We start from the raw sequence: 18,587 nt of genomic DNA on the forward strand, positions 1-18,587 counted from the left end.
TGCAATGAAAAATTGATAAGAAATTTGTGCCACTTAAAAAATGCTGATTAAATCTCATTTAGGTAGGAGTTTCACACAGCTATGGGCCAGCATTTATTAAAGTGCCATTCTTTCCTTTTGCTTTCCACTCCCTGATTTTTCTTTTCCACTTGGTTGCCAGGACTGCTTATTCACTGAAAATTACTAACACTTTGACCTCTTGTTTGAGAATGACTTACTGATAGACATGGGAAAGATGGATAATTTGCAGAATGACCTAACTAAACTCAATTGCAAGGAAATCAAGAGGCCAATCTGTCAATAGTGGACACCTGAGTTCTTATCCTAGGAAGAGGTGTTTTTGCTCCTTAGGCTCATGGATAGTAGACAGTTTATAAGTTCTATATCCAAATGCTGTAAAGTTGAAGTAAATAAACTTTTGGGTTAGCTACAGTCAGGAATACTTTTATTTTCATTTATTTCCCAGGGAAATAAAAAAATACTCTTTGTAAACGTAAGCTTTCCTTTTTTACAGCCCCAGTTTTTCAGCCCCTTTCTAGTATCTTGAGTAAACTTCCAGACTCCCATCTCACTTCTTTTTCCTCTCTTCCTCTATTTATCTTAGGCATCAAAATCTCCCCAAATGAGTATCTCTTTCCCATAACTTAATGCACTATTTCACCGGCCTTACTTACAAATCCCCTGTTTTCTTACTATATGGAAAAATAATATAATACAAAATAATTATCTATATACAAATTAATTACATAGAATGTGGTAATACATTCTACCGTAATTATTGCTTATTGACATAAAATATCTGGCCCAAATCAGAAATTTCACTTGCAATTTTAATGGCTGTTTTATTTTCCTCTTAAGAATATATACTCTTATTTTCCTTACTGCTTCATTCTTAACTCAGTTTTATTTTAAGGGCTTGATCTATTATTGAGCCTTCTTGGCATATACATGTGTGTTCTCTTTACCCTAATATTTTGTAGTGTATAATGTGTATCATCACCAGTTCCCTATTTGTCATATATCTTGTCCCAAACCAAGTCTTGCCCATGTTAAAAATTCTATAACTGCCATCATCTTGGAAATGTCATGACATTCATGGATCAATAAAATCCTTTCCCAGAGAGGATGAGAAATATATGAAAAGAGCTTACTAAATTCAAACGGTTTCTTTTAAAGGTCCGATGGATGAGTAAGAGATTTGTATGAAAGTGATTTCAGGGAGGGGTTGTTGGATGAGAGTAGGATGACACTGACAAGGTAGGTTATAGTGGTGAGGAATGGTGGGGGAGAGGGAGTTCAATTTGAGATGCCTTTAAGATTCCTTCAGCCTAGAGATTATTTTCCTTAGAGTAGTGCGAGTAAAGGGGTGAAGAAATCAGGACTGCAAAGTGCAGAGGCTCCTCAGTGGCCATCACATCTCTGCAGTTTACTAGGCCACAATGAGATATAATGAGGTGCTTTGTATTCACTGTGTGTAAGAGAGAAAATCAGTTCACCAAATGCCTTTTTCTTGGGGAGTGGGGAGATGAATTATAGTCAGGGGGCAGCTTTGTAAATTTGAAGGAACAGAAGGATGCTGGAAGGAGCCCTGTGTGTCCAGGGAATTGGATAGAAAACAAAAAAGGATTTTCATGTCTGTGCCCTCAATGTCACCCTAGAGCAAATAAGGAAAGGGAAGAATTGTGTGATAAAGGCTGTGACATCAGAAAAAATGAGCAAAGTAATTTTGCAGTTATAGTTAGAAAATCATTAAAGTCTGATGTCTAATAGGTAACTGAAATGAAGAAGGTAAGCAGAATGTCAAGGTCCTTTTAAAGAGCTTAAAGATTGCAAAACAAATAAAAGGTTCTGGCAGCTTCTTAGACACTTGCAAGGTGGAGAATTCACAGAGCAACAAGATGCATGGAGTTTCTCTCTTTTCCATTCCTTAAACAAAAAGCAAATTTACACAAAAAAGGTACAGTGTATGTAGCAACAATGCTGCCAGATGTACATGATGAGACCTTTAAAACTTACCCATTTTCTAAAATCAAACTGAAATAGTTTGGTCTATTACTTTCTATGGATTCCAATAGGAGCAATTCAGATAGATATGCTTTTTCAAAGCATTTTTAAAAAGTCAAGGTCAACCAAAAACATAAGACAGTCCTAAAATTCAACAAGATCTTCTCCAAAAGGCAGAATTAATATTCTATACTTATGTTCCAAGGATTACAAAACACATGCTCTTTTACTAATATATTATTGATTAATGATGTATTAAAAATTAATTTTCAAAGTGTTTAAAGAAGTTAGAAAATTAATAATTGGATTAAAATTAACTTTTAATTTTTCAAGGTAACATAAGTATAGAGATTTTGCTTTTCTGTCATCCATTGAGTGGAAAGAGATAATGAAATTATATTTAATTCTAATTTTAAGATAAACTTGATAAATTCATTTCTGTAGGGCTTACTTAAAATTAATCCATTTAATAAACCTACAATAAATATTTATCATTTTTCAGTACTTGGATTTTGTGAATTTCTGAGGTAGAAAAACAAATCCATTTGCAGAACATAAAGTCTTCGTGGACCAGATATCATGGATTTGTTATAAAAGATGAGGATAAATATCAGATGATCTCACTTTTATGTGAAATCTAAAAAAAAAAAAAAAAAAGAAAACTTTTTTTTTGAGATGGCCATTTTCAGATTTTTGAATAAGAATGACATGATTAAATGTCAGCCTAATCTGACAGTAGTGTTGTACTATAGTTTGGAATGGGAGAGACTGAGACGTGGAAGATAATTAAAAGATGGTGATGAGAGAAAAGAGCACCCTCAGCTTTCAGTGCATTCATGAATGTTAGAAGTGTTAGGAGAGTATAGGGGGCCTGTGAACAATTTTGATTCGAATCGTTTGATTCCTGTAGCAAAAAGAACATCCAGAGGAGAATGGGAGAGCTTATTTAAAAGTCACATTAGGCAGGACCACTAGAAGCCTTGAATGATGTGCTACAAACCTTGAAACTCATTTACTAGAAAGTTGAAATGGAATTATTGAAGGCTTTTCAGTAGGAAAACGACATGATTAATTGATGTGTTTGTTGTCATGGAATATGACTGCTAAAATATCATTAAAATGTGTATTGACTGCAAAAAACACATCATCATTAGTGTATTAATGAAATTGGATTATCTGAGACTTGAGGGTTTATTTATTACTGCTCCATTAGCACAGAACTGAACATCAACTCTGTTTCTATTCCATGTATCTGTATGTGCACGTTTTGTATCAGCTCTCAATTTCAAGAGTTATTATTGAAACTAATGTGATCAATATTTGCTTTATTCAAGTTTGAATACACAAAGGCATTTGATTAGTGTGCTGATATTACTTCCTTTTCCAGTTGCCATTTTTGACTACATGCTATAATTTTTCCATCCATTTCAAAGTACCATGTGATTTTTAATTGCTATGCACCAGGATCCTCTTACAGACAGTGTTGCACACAAAGTATATGATCTTTAGCTATATTTTACCTAGAACCAGATACTTAGACATTATTCTGCATGGACAGATTATGTAGATGTTAGACTTTCTTCAAATTTAATTGGTGTCAACCTGTATTCTAGAGAGTTTTTTTGTGTAAATTTGAATCTACTATTATTTTTTTTTAAGTAATCAAGTGAAGACTTGAGGAAATACCAATGAAAATGCTAAAAAAAAAAAAAAATCTATCTGTGCACGGGGCGGCTCTGTCCTCTTAAAACATATATCATTTTTGTCAAAGCTCTGAGTCACAATCATTGTCCTTAAGTTTTATTGAATGAGTTTTTGTTCATCTTCGTCAGATGTGCCTTCCTTGAACTACGTGAAAGCTACACCCTTCAATGTGATGAATTGTGGATAGGTTTTACAATACACAGGAAGACCCAACAGTACTTAAACTGGAGAATCTTTATACACAAGAATTTACTTTCACTTATACAGGAACATACACTATTAACCAACCTGAGTAAGCCTGGCATTTGAATCCTTGTTGAGGTAAAAGCATTGTTGACTTTACAACTTTAACAGGACTCCTGAATCCAAATGTTATAAATATTTTCCAACAATTACAAAAGTATAAAGAATAATGTAATAAAAAATGTTATATTCATCATGAAGCTTTGTCAGATCTTAACAACATTTGCATTGGCTGGCATCTGAAATAAATGTGTTTTTTTCTTTCTTTATTATTATTATTATTATTTTTAATTGGAGTTCAATTTGCCAACATATAGTATAACACCCAGTGCTCATCCCGTCAAGTGCCCCGCTCAGTGCCTGTCACACAGTCACCCCAACCCCCGCCCACCTCCCTTTCCACTACCCCTTGTTTCCCAGAGTTAGGAGTCTCTCATGTTCTGTCACCCTCACTGATATTTCCCATTCATTTTCTCTCCTTTCCCCTTTATTCCCTTTCACTATTTTTTATATTCCCCAAATGCATGAGACCATATAATGTTTGACCTTCTCTGATTGACTTATTTCACTCAGCATAATACCCTCCAGTTCCATCCACATCGAAGCAAATGGTGGGTATGTGTCGTTGTTTTTTTCTTTAATAAAGAAATAAATGCTAAGTGTGGAGATGGTAGACTTTTTCCCTCTCTTTTTCTCTCTTAATGACCTGCTGTTTTTTGCTGGGTTTCTTGTGATGTCCCTTAGCATATGAGTGCACAGTTTGATAGGCAGCCACTGAACCTGGAAGAATTTGATGTCAGGTTTTGGAGTTCACTTTTCTGTGGTTCGATCTTCTCTGGGAAGTTGCTCCTCAAACTGTAGTCGGCTTGATTGTCTCAGACTCCAACCTGTTACTTATCCCAGAGAGATCACTGCTTTCTGTAAAGGTGATGTTTTCTACCATCTGAGTGAATTGGAATATATCCTCAGGAAAAAATCCAGGATAAATGTTGACCTCCTGTCATGCCTATCTTCTGTCAGTGATAATCGCTCCTTCAGTTCCTTCTTTTAGGGACTCTTTAGTGCTTTTGAAAAGTTATGTCTTGCATATTACATAGCTCTTATAATTTTGGTAGAAGATCTATTCCAATAATATTTAGTCATTACCAAAATTCAATGTCAAATAGCTTCTCTTTTAAAATTTTATTTTCCTATTGCTTGTTACTAGTTTATGAGAATTCTATATAAGAAATTTTTATGAGCTAATGAATTATAAGAAAAATGAACAGCTTTCTCATTAGTTCTAACATTTTGCCTTTATATCCTTTTTCATTTTTTTATGTAGGAAATTCTTTTTTTTTTTTTTCTGTATATAATGGCAATGCTCTGGTTCATTTATAGTCCTTTTACTTAACATTTGTTTTTCTTTGTTACAAGTTTACCAGGACTTCTCCTTCAATGTTGAATAGATGATACTATAAATACACTATAAGTAAATATCAGAGTGAAACTGTGAAGAAACAAAGTTAAAAAAAAGAGAAGCATAAAACAAAGGATGCACTGCTTTTAAAGGAATACCAGGGATCCCTGGGTGGCACAGCGGTTTAGCACCTGCCTTTGGCCCTGGGCACGATCCTGGAGACCTGGGATCGAATCCCACGTCGGGCTCCCAGTGCATGGAGCCTGCTTCTCCCTCTGCCTGTGTCTCTGCCTCTCTCACTCTCTGTGTGACAATCATAAATAAATAAAAATTAAAAAAAAAAATAAAGGAATACCAGCCTATAAAGACTAATTATGAAAAAAGAGTAAAACAAAAATTACCAATATCAAGAATTAAAGAGGACATAACCCCAATTCTTGTTGACATCAGAAAGAAAATAAGAAAATATTATGAATAACTGTACAAATTTGACCATTACTTATAGATTTCTAGAAGAAATAAAAACACATCTGTATAGTCTGATACCTATGAAGAAATAGTATATGTTATTTAAAAATCTCACATTTTTAGGACTAAATGACTTTCCTTTATATATTTAAGGAAAGAAATAACATCCATTCTGTACAAACTCAGAGATTAGAACCAAATTGAGACCATTAATAACTTGATTCAAAAGTGTGACAAAGAGATTGATAGATGGAAATTTTAGGATATTCACCTCTTCTAAATATTGATAAATAAACTTATTTAAAGATGATGTGATTGTGTATAGAGAAATTCCTAAATACTCTATAATCAAACTGTTATAAATGACAAATGAATTTATCAGGTTTGCTCAATAGAAGTCAATGTAACAAAAATGGATTGTATTTCTTTCTATATTATAGCAACAAATAGGAAATAAGTAGTAATGACTGTAACAAAACCATTAGATACCTAAGAAGTAATATAACAAAAATATGCAAGAATGATATGTTGAAAATTTTAAGGCCTAGGTAAATAAAGGATGTATACCATGTTCATGTAATTGGAAGATTCATTATTGTAAAGATTTTTAATTATACCATAAATTCATATAGATTCAATATAATTCCTGTATTTGAAGAAATTGATACTAAAATTTACACACAAATGCAAGTAGAAAAAGTAATCATTGAAAACTTGAAAAAGAATAATAAAATAGTAGGACTTACACAAGGAGATATAAAGACATATATATATATATATATATATATATATATATATATATATATAAAGACATTTTAAAGCTATAATTTTGGGAAGCCTGGGTGGTTCAGTGGTTGAGCACCTGCCTTCCTCCCAGGATGTGATCCTGGGGTCTGGGGATCGAGTCCCACATCGGTCTCCCTGAATGGAGCATGCTTCTCCCTTTGCCTGTGTCTCTGCCTCTCTATCTGCGTCTCTCATGAATAAATAAATAAAATCTTTAAAAAAAATAAAGCTTAGTTTTAAAAGTATATTATAGGCAAATGATAGGAAAAAATATATGATGAGATGGTAGAGTGCCTAGAATCAGACCTGTACTTGTACAATCACCTGATTTATGACAAGATTAATTTTCAGGTTTATTGATTATGTAATAGTCTTTTTAGTCCTTTCAGTAAGTGATGCTGTGCCAGTTGGTACCTATATCGGAAAAAATACAGCTCAGTATATCTTTACCTCACACCAGATACAAAAATTAATTACTGATATACTGCTGATATAAATGCAATCAGCAAAACAATAAAGCATTTAGAGGAAAATATAGAACTCTTTTGTGGTCCCACTGTACACAAGGGTTTCTTCAGAAAGACACAAAAAGCATTAGCTATTAAAAAATTGATACATTATAAAATGTTATAATTAAGAACTGCTATTGACTAAAAACCCACGAGGAGAGTTAAAAAGCACCCAAATAATGGGAGGAATTATTAGTAATAGGGTATATGACATATCTATTCAGAGTAGTTTTTAAAAACTACAATAGGAAAAAAGACAAAAGCTGCACTTGAAGAAAGGGGGAAAAGGTTGAAGAAATATTATATAAAAGAGAATGTCCAAATGAAGATTAAATTTTCAACTGCAGTGTTTACCTGGGGAATGCAAATTAAAACTCCCACCTATCACAATGGGGAAAATTGTTAAAAACTATCAAGTACTGGAGAAGAACTGAAGCAACTGGAAGTCTCATACTCTGCTAATGAAAATGTAGTGTATTAATTTAAAAAACTGGCTATATCTACTAAAGTTTAATATGTCCGCATATTATGGTTCAGCTATTCCTCCTATGAATACACCCTGAAAAAAAATGCATATATATAATTCCCTTAAAATATGCTATGTAGTTTGTGCCATCATTAATAATGATAAAAAATCTATAAAGTACACAAGTATTCATTTAACAGCAGGATTGATAAGTATATGGAACTATAATTACACAGTAGAACACTATAGCAATGATAATGAAAATACTGCAACTATACACAACACTTTGATCAATTTGGTCACCTTATAAGTGTTTCAGATAAACTTGGATGTCGCTTGCAGGTTAGTTATAGATGCCTCTTATCAGGTTGAGTGATTCCAACTTATTACCAATTTTATTTTTTTATTAATTTTTAAAGATTTTATTTATTTTTTCATGAGAGATACACAGAGAGAGGCAGAGACATAAGCAGAGAGAAAAGCAGACTCCATGGAGGGAGCCCGATGTGGAACTCAGTACCGGGGCCTCCATGATCATGGCCCTGGGCCAAAGGTAGGCATTCAACCTCTGAGCTACCCAGGTGTCCCATATTCCCAATTTTAAAAATTCAGGTTATATGCTATATTTTAAAATCAAGTTTATTGTACCATAAGTTACATACAGAAAAGCAAATAAATCATAGGTATACAGCCTATAACTTTCACAGAGTTAAAACATCTGTGTAATTAGCCCCCAAATCAAGAAGTATAACACTCCAGTAGTCCCCCTCATGCCCTTTCTCTTTTGCTTCTCACTACTCGTATCTGCCTAGAATAACTGATATTCTCACTTCTTTTTTTGGGGGGGGGGTATTCTCACTTCTAACATTGTATGCTAGTTTTGGCTGTTTCTGGAATGCTTATAAATGATATGATACCATATTTATTGATTTATGACTTCTTATACTCAATATTATGTCTATGAGATATATCCATGTTGTTTTATATACCAGTAGCTGTATCTGTACAGTAAATTAAAATACTATTCTATATAACACCTATCTTTTAATTCCTAGGTACTTTTAATTCAGTTGTGATGTACTTTTTTTGTACATTGAAATAAGTTTTCTGAATCTTAAGAATCATTTCATTTTTCTTAAGAAATATCTGTCTATACTCTTTCTCATTTTGCCCTCATGTGATTATTGTATTCATGTAATGACCATTGTATCAAGTGAATTCTTTCTTATTTGAGCCTCAGGGACAAACTTTTTAAGAGAGAGCTTATTTGTTAATATGTGGTTATAGAAAGCATATATAAATTGTCTTAGGCAATAACATTTTGTGTGTGTGTGTGTGTGTGTGTGCGTGTGCGCGTGTGTATCAGTGTAGACTAGTAGTTTCAGTGATTCTTAATTGGGAAGCCATTTTCCCCCAAGGGGACATTAAGGTGATGTCTGGAGACATAATTGTCATAACTCTGAGGGTGCTACAGGCATCTAGTTTATAGAGGCCAACTATGTTGCTAAATATTCTGCAATGCACAGGGCAGCTTCTGGCAGCAAATAATTAAATCAGTAGTACTCAGGATTAGAAACACTTGTAGACTGACTGGATTATTTTAATGGTTGTAAATCTTTTACTGAGCCATGTTTGCAAGAAACATATTTTTGGGGCACCTGGGTGGCTCAGTCAGCTAAGCATCTGCTTTCGGCTCAGGTCATGATCCTGTGGTCCTGGGACTGAGGCTGGCATCATGCTCCTGCTCAGTGGGAAATCTGCTTCTTCCTCTCCCTGAGACCCTCCCACTGTTTGTCCTCTCTTTCTCACTATCTCTCTTCTCAAATAAATAAAATCTTTTTTTTTTAAAGAGAAACATATTTTTCTAGATGTGTAACCCTTTTATTAAATGTTCATAATCATTGGCTATTTTGTTCTTAGTTTCCTTAGCTATTTTTAATCTCTTTATAATTAAAGCTCTGTTTGCTATTTATTGTTAATATTAACAGTTTGTGGGTGTTTGCATTGGCTTATGCCTTGTGCCAAAGGTATGCTAATCAAACTGATGCTTTTATATTAATTTTGTAGCTTAAGATTTGTGGGACCATACAGTTCGATAGTTTGATTTACAATCTCAGATCCATGTTAGGCTCTGGCCTATTTTAAATTCTTAGAGAGGGCTCTTTATTCATCCAAAGTCCATAGTTTGGATAGTCCATCCAAAGTCGTATATGTTAGTATACATATATCTCCCATCTTTTACTGAAAGCACACTCTCAGCTTTATGAGGGAATATTGGTGATAATTCCTTCTCTTTTTCAAACATAGAGTGTTATCCCCACCTGAGCATTGAAATCCACAATCCTTTATTTGTTAAGGAAAGGAGTGAACTGCTTCCCACCACACTCCAGCCAAGTGATCATTCATGTATCTCCTGTTTTTAGTTCCTTTTTCAATTTCAGTTCCTCCAAATTTCTCATAAGGATCATTTAAATATTGGCCAGGTAGTTAAAAGTATGCTTTAAAATTTAATCCAACATTTCTAGCTACTTGGGATCAGGTGGGTTTGCAAATTACTTAGATCATCATATTGCTAGAAACAGAAGTCGTTCTGCTATTTAAAATAAATAGCATTTTTTGTAAGTTATTTGAAGTAAATTTCTCATCATTTTGACTGAATTTATTTTTGGCATGCCACTTGTGATTTCAAGAGAATACCTTGATTTCATAGGATAAAGCTATAATAATGAAATAGAATAACATCTCTGAAATGTTTCTTTGATAAAAACAGTTTTGTTGATGTCCTAGGACAAAAAAGTCAATGCCAGGCCTTTTTCATTCTCTTATGTCAAATCAAAAATATATGTCAGTTATCTGATGTTGAGGCATTTCTTTTCTTTCTTTCTTTCCTTCTTTCTGTCTTTCTTTGTCTTTCTTTCTTTCTTTCTTTCTTTCTTTTTCTTTCTTTCCCTTTCTTTTTCTTTCTTTCCCTTTCTCTTTCTTTCTTTCTTTCTTTCTTTCTTTCGTTCTTTCTTTCTTTCTTCTTTCTTTCTTTCTTCTTCTTTCTTTTCCTTCCTTCCTTCCTTCCTTCCTTCCTTCCTTCCTTCCTTCCTTCCTTCCTTTCTTTCTTTCTTTCTTTTTTAGTTCTTCTGGAGAAGTTCTCATTATAATAGGCAGCTCCCTCCTCATGAATTCTTGTCAGTCTTGGAAAATACAAAAAGTGCTAGCTTTGTTACTATCTAATGAATTTATTTAAGTATTAAAAAAACAGAGTCTTTGTAAAAGTTAAGGTTTTTCAATTATCAGCAACAGTGAATTAACTGCTAACTTAAGTATAAATGTATGAATTTAATGAATAGGTACTAACTTAACTAGAATAAAGGAAAAACCTGAAGAAGTAGGTTTTGAAAAACCAAGAACTACAGCAGTTTTAGGCATGTAGGTTTTAAGAATTATTGTATAGTTTCTTCAGAACTCACAGAATGAAACAGCTCCAACTCTTTTCAATGTTGTCACTCAGGCTGATTGAAATTCTCTGGAGAAGAAATCAGATTGACCTAGCTTTGGTCATGCGTCCACATCTCTTACCCAGCATAAGAAAAGCATCTTTATGAAACGTCTCACAAGGACTCACAAAGGGAAAGCTTGGTTTTTGTATGTATTAGATACAGTAGCAGTGATACTACATAACAAACAACCACAGACTCTCCTTGTCATATAATGACAAAGAATTATTTTTGTTCATGTCTCAGTGTGTTGGCTGGTGTTTGGCTGATCTTGGCTGGGCTTATCTGGACTTGGCTCCAGGACAGATGTTGTTCTAGCTCTGCTCCACCCACTTCTTATTTTTTGGGACTTGTGCACGGCAAAGGGACATCTGTTTTCCATGGCAATGGCTGAAGAATATCAAAGACACTGATACAAGTGTCTTTGAAGCCTCTGTGTCTTATCTGCTATCATTCTTCTGACCAAAGGAAATAACAGCCTATGCTGCATCAGTGAGGTGGGAAACTATACTCTGCTCACTATTGGAAAAACTGCCACAGTTAAGAATATAAGTAGGAGGAAATATTGAGAATAAAAAAAAATACGGTCTTCTCCTGCTTCCTAAAGGATGATTTGAGTGATTTAGCAAAAGATTGACAAAAAGATACTAGACTGGAAAAATTTCATATGTACACCACAATGTCTAAGATATTACTCAAAAAGTGCACTGCATGAAGAAGTGAATGTAAGGAAACTTGGTATTAACTATATTTTAGGAAAGAAAAAGTTTATTTTTTTAAATTGTATATAGTTTAATTTTGTAACATGGTCAGGTTTCAGTTTAGTCTCTCTGTGGGAAATCTGATAACATAATTTTCAAAGGTCACAGGGCTGAAACTAGGGGGCATCAGGTTATTTCCCATGTGTGTGTTTTTTAAAAAAGATTTTATTAATTTATTTATTCATGAAAGACACACACACACAGAGAGGCAGAGACACAGGCAGAGGGAGAAGCAGGCTCCATGCAGAGAGCCTGATGTGGGACTCGATCCTGGGACTCCAGGATCACGCCCTGGGCCAAAGGCAGGTGCTAAACCGCTGAGCCACCCAGGGATCCCCCTTCCCCTGTGTTTTGCTGTACACCCTCCCTTTCTTTGAAACCATTTATCTCTAGTAGATTAATATGTACATGGTTTCAGTCATATTGGAGAAAAGAAATGTATTTTGGGGATTTCTGAGGTACAATACTGAAGTCTCTTCACATTAACTTTATTCACCAATTCACCAATTTATGCTTTAGTTTCCTAATTCATAATGGTATATGTAAAAAAACATAGGGCCATTATAAAGAAACTACAGGTAAAAAGATAACAGATTGCATTTAAGGTTGTATATGAGTACCTATCCCTTAAAAGAAGTGTTTTCACGGGTTCTGTCCTTAAGTAAGATTGAGGGAAAGAATATAAGAGTTTAGGTAGAGGAAGTAAGATGTAGGAAAACATCAAAATGTGTATCTCTGTAAGAAGAAAGCAAAACTCTTAAAAGCACCATTTTAAAAATTACTTAGATGGTGTCTTAATTGCCTGGACTCTGTACACTTGAGGTTTGTTACCCTTACTGGAATTTTTCTATATTGGGCATAGTGTCCACCAAGCATCTGCTTGCATTCCCATGGTGATGTGGTTCTTCTTAAATATTTCTTAGGTTTCTTCTCTGTTTAGTTTTCTAATATCTGAATCTGGACCTAATATCCAGGATACTGTCTAGCATGGTATGTGTGCTCACTGTCTAGCACGGTATGTGTGCTCTTTAAATTTTAGAGAATGAAGGAAAGCAAAAAATAAAAAATAAAAAGAAAGATAGAAAGGAAAGAAAGAAAGAAAGAAAGAAAGAAAGAAAGAAAGAAGAAAGAAAGAAGAAAGAAGAAAGAAAGAAAGAAAGAAAGAAAGAAAGAAGAAAGAAAGAAAGTTAGTTTCAGTTGCCAGTGTATTCTGAAGGGAAAACATTCTATAAGTGCCCATCTGTGGAGAACCTGGGTTTTCCCAGGAGTACACAACACTATACTGTTAGATGATGAGGACTTGGCGGTAGATTTCCACTTTAGAGATTCGGAGTTCTTGTTTGTTGTGACTATCTCCTCTTGGGCTTGTGTGCCTCTTCGTTCTTCTAAGCATGATAGTGATATCAGCTGAATTTCATTCCAACTCTTCTCCTGAAATTGGAAAGCTTTGAATTTCCCCGTTGGCTGTGAGGATCAAGTTTAAATGCTCTTTCAGCCTCTTGCTGCATAGGGAGCCTACAGGATATATTCTGTCCTTGCCATGGAGAACAGGCCTATCAAGCACGCGGTAGAAAACCTAAGGGGGTTGCTTGTATACTGGACTTGGCCAGTGTAGTGAGCAGCTTGCCTCAGCCCTCGTTGCAAACATGTTAATTCAGGCTTAGTTATGCTAAAACCTCGAAGGCCTGCCCTTTAAAAATTAAATCTGTTCTTTCACACAATTATTGGCTGAATATAAATTATACTGAGGCCCTAACTAAAGCTTTGCCACAGCTGTGAGAATAGTTAAGCACAAATCAGCTAGCTTAGCCTGAAAAACCGCCCATGGCATGGGAGAAGTAGAACTTTGGTCACATGTGTTTTGCTTTGCAGTGTGTCAAATTGCTGTCATGGCAAAGGACTGTTTCCTGAATACTATTTCAGAGCTCTGGGCTACTGCCCTTACGGAATGATCCACCTGCAAATTGGCTTATCAGAGAGATTTGAGGGGTTCAAAACTGTATTTTCAAATGATCCAGGGTATTAGTAAATTTGAATACTTATTATTTGGGTCTTTTATGTTTGGATTAGCATTAACAACTGAATAATAAATTAAATTTAACCATATGGAATTGACATTGTTCAACCATTTTTGATCTACAAAAATGGCATTTTCAGCATACTTCAACCTAAATGCTTTGATTTCTAAAGCCACTTAAATAATTCTTATTTTAGTGTTCTAGATATTTTAATCACTAAATTATCACTCAGTTGATAAATATGAACAGTGGGGAAACTGGCTTATCTTGATTCTCCTTTTGAGGCCTTAGAGCTTTGGGGCACATTTTTGCTTTGATTGATATAGTCCTTTAGAAAAGAAAGGAGTCTTCATGCTGATGTGGGAAACAAAGGCAAAGGAAAAATTAAATTTCCTTGCTACCTACAGCCCCACTGACAAGTCCTTAAAACAGGCAGAGTGACATTCCTCCAGGAACTCAGCTGCCTTGATGTTAATACTTTGCTAAGGGCAAAGAGCAATCTTAGCCCGACCCCCAGGATCCTGTAAGTCGACTTTAACATATAAAAATTCCTTTAGAAGCTTCATTTATGTCTACTCATCCCCTCACCCCCCGCCAAGATACATGTTGGCCATCATCCCTTAAGCAAAGCACCCATTGAAATACATTGGAAGGGTCTCATGACTAAGGTTTTATTAGACAGTAATAAATGGCCTTTTCCTAACAATAACTAGCCCCCTGAAGGTCCTGGAAACCTTGCTTCCAAAATTGCTTGGAGTCTTACCCTATCCCTAACTTGAAAGTATGTAATGGGCCACTCCTCATGATCCCAGGGCAGCTCTTTCTGCCCACAGATCCTGTCCCTGTGCATTAATAAAACCGCCTTTTGGCACCAAAGACATCTCAATAATTCTTTCTTGGCTGTCGGGTCTGAACCCTAACATCTTTCTACATCAATGCTATCCTTTTTGTTTGTTTGTTTGTTAATATTTCCCAAGGCAGATGTCCTGAGGGTTAGGTACTCCCAGCTTTTCCTCCTTCTCTGGCTCTTCTCTCTCTTTCTTTCTTTCTTTCTTTCTTTCTTTCTTTCTTTCTTTCTTTCTTTCTTTCTTTCTTTCTTTCTTTCTTCTTTCTTTCTTTCTTTCTTTTTCTTTCCTTTTCCTTTCTTTTTAAATATTTATTTTTTTGAGAGTGAGAGCACACATATGTGAAGGGGGGTCAGAGAGAGAGGGAAAGAAGCAGACTCCCCACTGAAACACAGAGCTAGATGCAGGCTGGATCCCATAATCCTGAGATCATGACGAGCCAAAATCAAGAACTGGTTGCCCAACAGACTGAGCCACCCAGGCACCGCTCTGGCTTTTCTCTTTCAAGAAAGGTCCTCATCTTGTTCTCTCTTCTTGGTTGATAGTCTTGCATTAGGTAAGAAGAAAAAATTCTTCAAAGTTTTACTTAGAGTTCTGAAGAGGAACCTAGGCTTCTCTTTCCATAACTCCTAGAAGCCAGAATAAGCTCAAGCAGCTGCTGCTTGCTTCTGAGCCAGGGTACTTCATTGGCAAGAGCTGCCACTGAGTCAGCCCTCCTCTTTACTGATGGTGTCATCCTGAACAGGTTAACCTACCCTATTTGAGGAATAGTCTCATCACCAGTAAAATGAGGTTAATACCACCTTCCTCACAGGACTAATGCAATGACTATGTAATTTATAAGCTATGAAGTATGCTCTGTCTGTAGTAGATACTCAATAAACATTACATCCTTTTTATTTCTTTAGGTTCTTCAAACCCAAGAGAAATTTCAAGCAGAAGACTATGAATGTTGCAGACCTTCTTTTCCCTTCTTTTGTCACAGCTGATAGGGGTAACTAGAGAAATTGCAAGGAGTTTTATATTCACTTTTTTCACTAAAAGGTTTATTCCCCTAGTCATTGGACTCTGATCTAGGAGGGTGGTGTTTGGTGCCTTTGTTGTGTTCCATGGACTTCCTTGAAAAATTTGGAGTAGTTTGTGGAATATGCGGGAAAAGGAACTTGACCAACATGATTTTCCAAAAAAAGTTCAAAATTCAAAAAAGAGTATTTGTGATTGTGCGTATTACTGGTATGAATGCACTTTGCAATATTAGTTATACTATAAATTGAAACTGGTAGTTATAAGTAATACTATTACCATTCTCCAAATGCTAATGAACTCAATTCAAGTGCAGATTTGTATGATATACTTGTAGGTATGTCTATGTTAAATTCATTCTGAAAGTCTTGAGGATTGTTAAGGAGAAAGACACATGAAAAACTCTTAAACTAGTGACTGATTATAGAATATATAAGAAATATGAATGGTTTTTATTACCTAATTTAGCATTTTTTCAAATATCTACTAAAAGCACAGCTCTGTGCTAGGAGCACATAGTCTCTCTTGCTGTTCCTTGTCCTGCTCTGTACTTACCTGTATTTCCTTACTCAACCTCTTTGAAAGAGCTCTGAGAAACCTGTAAGCTTTCTTGGAAGTCTCTGCTCAGAAACAGAGAGCTCTCTGTTATATCTTTAGGGAACAGAATGGCTGTGATAGTTGATGGCTGTACTGGGTGCAAATACAGCTATAGAGCTGAGTGAACTGCCAACTGGAAATAGCTCCTTCCTAATTCAAATGAATTTCTTTATTTGTTTAATATTGCCCTCAACTGTTACTATTGCTTTGGGAAAATTCGATTCTCATTGGAAATACAAGGTTAGAAAGGAGCCTAGAAGCATACAATGTAAGGATGGAAATATCAAATAATCTATAATGTTTATTGTTCAAATCATACTTTTATTTATTTATTTATTTCTTCAGGCTGTTGTATTCTCAGTCCATGAGAAGAGCTAAAGAGAAGCAAATTTTCACTTCAATGCTTGAGAATACATTTTACACATTATATATAACATTGGTGGGATTTAAACTATTTTGAATTTCTGTATTTATTTACTTTTTTTCTCATAATGTTAGATTCTTATCAAAAGTTTTCTTGTTGGGATCCCTGGGTGGCGCAGCGGTTTAGCGCCTGCCTTTGGCCCAAGGCGTGATCCTGGAGACCCGGGATCGAATCCCACGTCGGGCTCCGGGTGCATGGAGCCTGCTTCTCCCTCTGCCTATGTCCCTGCCTCTCTCTCTCTCTCTCTCTCTCTCTCTGTGTGACTATCATAAATAAATAAAAATTAAAAAAAAAAGTTTTCTTGTTAAGTGAACTTTGGTATAGAATTAATGTTTTCTATCCAGACTTCCCTAGAAAATATAGCAGTTGTGTCACTATGGATTAATGTTATATAACCATGATATACCTACTCATTTGTTGATGACCAATTTTAAAAAGATTCTATAATGTAGAATCCATTATGGAGAATGGGTATAAGAATATGTTTCTTACCTTTTTTACAAATGAATTGAGAACATCCATTTTGGTTGAATGCAATTAATTATTTTTACTAACTTAGTTAAAATATATGGCATAAAAATATAAGACTTAAATAAAAGCAGGTGTATATTTCCAAGCAAAATCCTTTTTACTTTAAAAGAGTTATACTCTGACCAAAGATAACTCAGATAATTGGACTATTGTCTAAATAGCCAATCTATTTTTTTAGATTGATCTTTTTGCTTACAAAATGCAAGTATTCCTTTGGAGAAATTTTCACTAGTTGTTCTGTAGACACACTTATTATGATTACTGATCTTATTTTGTTAATGGTGCATAAAAAATACACAGAGGCTTTTAGGTTAGCTAAATGTTGCACCGTAAATTTTTGAAAGACAGGTACTAGAATCTGCAAGCATATTTTATATAAGCATTAATTTATTCTACTGCATGGTTTTCAGATTATTTATAGTTTTTACCTATTGAACAAAACAAAGAACATTGACCATTGTAAACTGTTTTTTACCAAAACTGCATCCCTATGTCTTCAGGGTCTCTGTAGCTTTCACATATGTACAAGTGGTAAACTCAGTAATGGAGGTATGAAGAGTGAAGGTGATGAAGAGGGAGAAAGTCAAGAATGATTTGTAGAATGATTTTGTGATGGCAGAAGGGACAAGCGGAGGCTATTTTACTGTCAGAGTTGTCAATGGATGCGAACAAAAGTAAATTTGTTACTGACAGAATTATATTTGATACTGACAGAATTATATAAAGCTTGAATTATATAAAGATTGAATAATATAAAGCAAAGGGGTTCAGAAAAAATAAAAGAAAATAATAAAAAGCAATGGACAGATAATATGTGGTTTCCTGGCCTCTTTCCTACTTTGTTATGGTTGCTTACAATGATTTCATTAAATTCCATTGAGGAATGAAGATAGAAAAAATTAGGTCATTTAATAATCTAATAATACTCCATTTATTTTGGTCTATAGTATTCTAGATCTAGGTCTTGGAACAATTCCCAGTGGATATTCTACATACACTCTTAAACTCTTCATCATTCAATAGGAATAGCTTTGTGCCAATAAGCCCTCGGACAAAGATTTATGCCAAAAATCTGTGTTGGATTGGTGATACAGATCTCTAGTCATCACTAATTTCATTTAGAATAAGAATTCCCCCAAAGAGGTGAGTTTTAGCATCTGGGTAGCAGAATCCAACTTAAACCAAGGATACTTAAAAAGGTTGTATTAAGCATGAAATTTATAAATAAAACAAAAAGAATGAGGTGGAAATCTTGAGCGCCTCATATGAAATCATCTATATCAATTATTATAGTGTTATGTTCTGAGCTATCATCACTGAGATA

General features: G+C 34.7%; 1 long non-coding RNA gene across 1 annotated transcript in view; it reads left to right on the plus strand.

Moving 5' to 3' along the window:
• LOC112657721 (uncharacterized) overlaps nucleotides 1-18,074 on the plus strand; it is a 107,544-nt gene extending 89,470 nt beyond the window's left edge. Inside the window, exon 4 of the long non-coding RNA XR_007412251.1 lies at nucleotides 15,597-18,074. This is a non-coding gene — a long non-coding RNA (uncharacterized LOC112657721). The remainder of the gene's footprint in view (nucleotides 1-15,596) is intronic.
• Nucleotides 18,075-18,587: the final 513 nt, after the last annotated feature.

Source organism: Canis lupus, chromosome 8 (genome assembly GCF_003254725.2).
Source record: "Canis lupus dingo isolate Sandy chromosome 8, ASM325472v2, whole genome shotgun sequence".
NCBI classification, from domain to species: domain Eukaryota; kingdom Metazoa; phylum Chordata; class Mammalia; order Carnivora; family Canidae; genus Canis; species Canis lupus.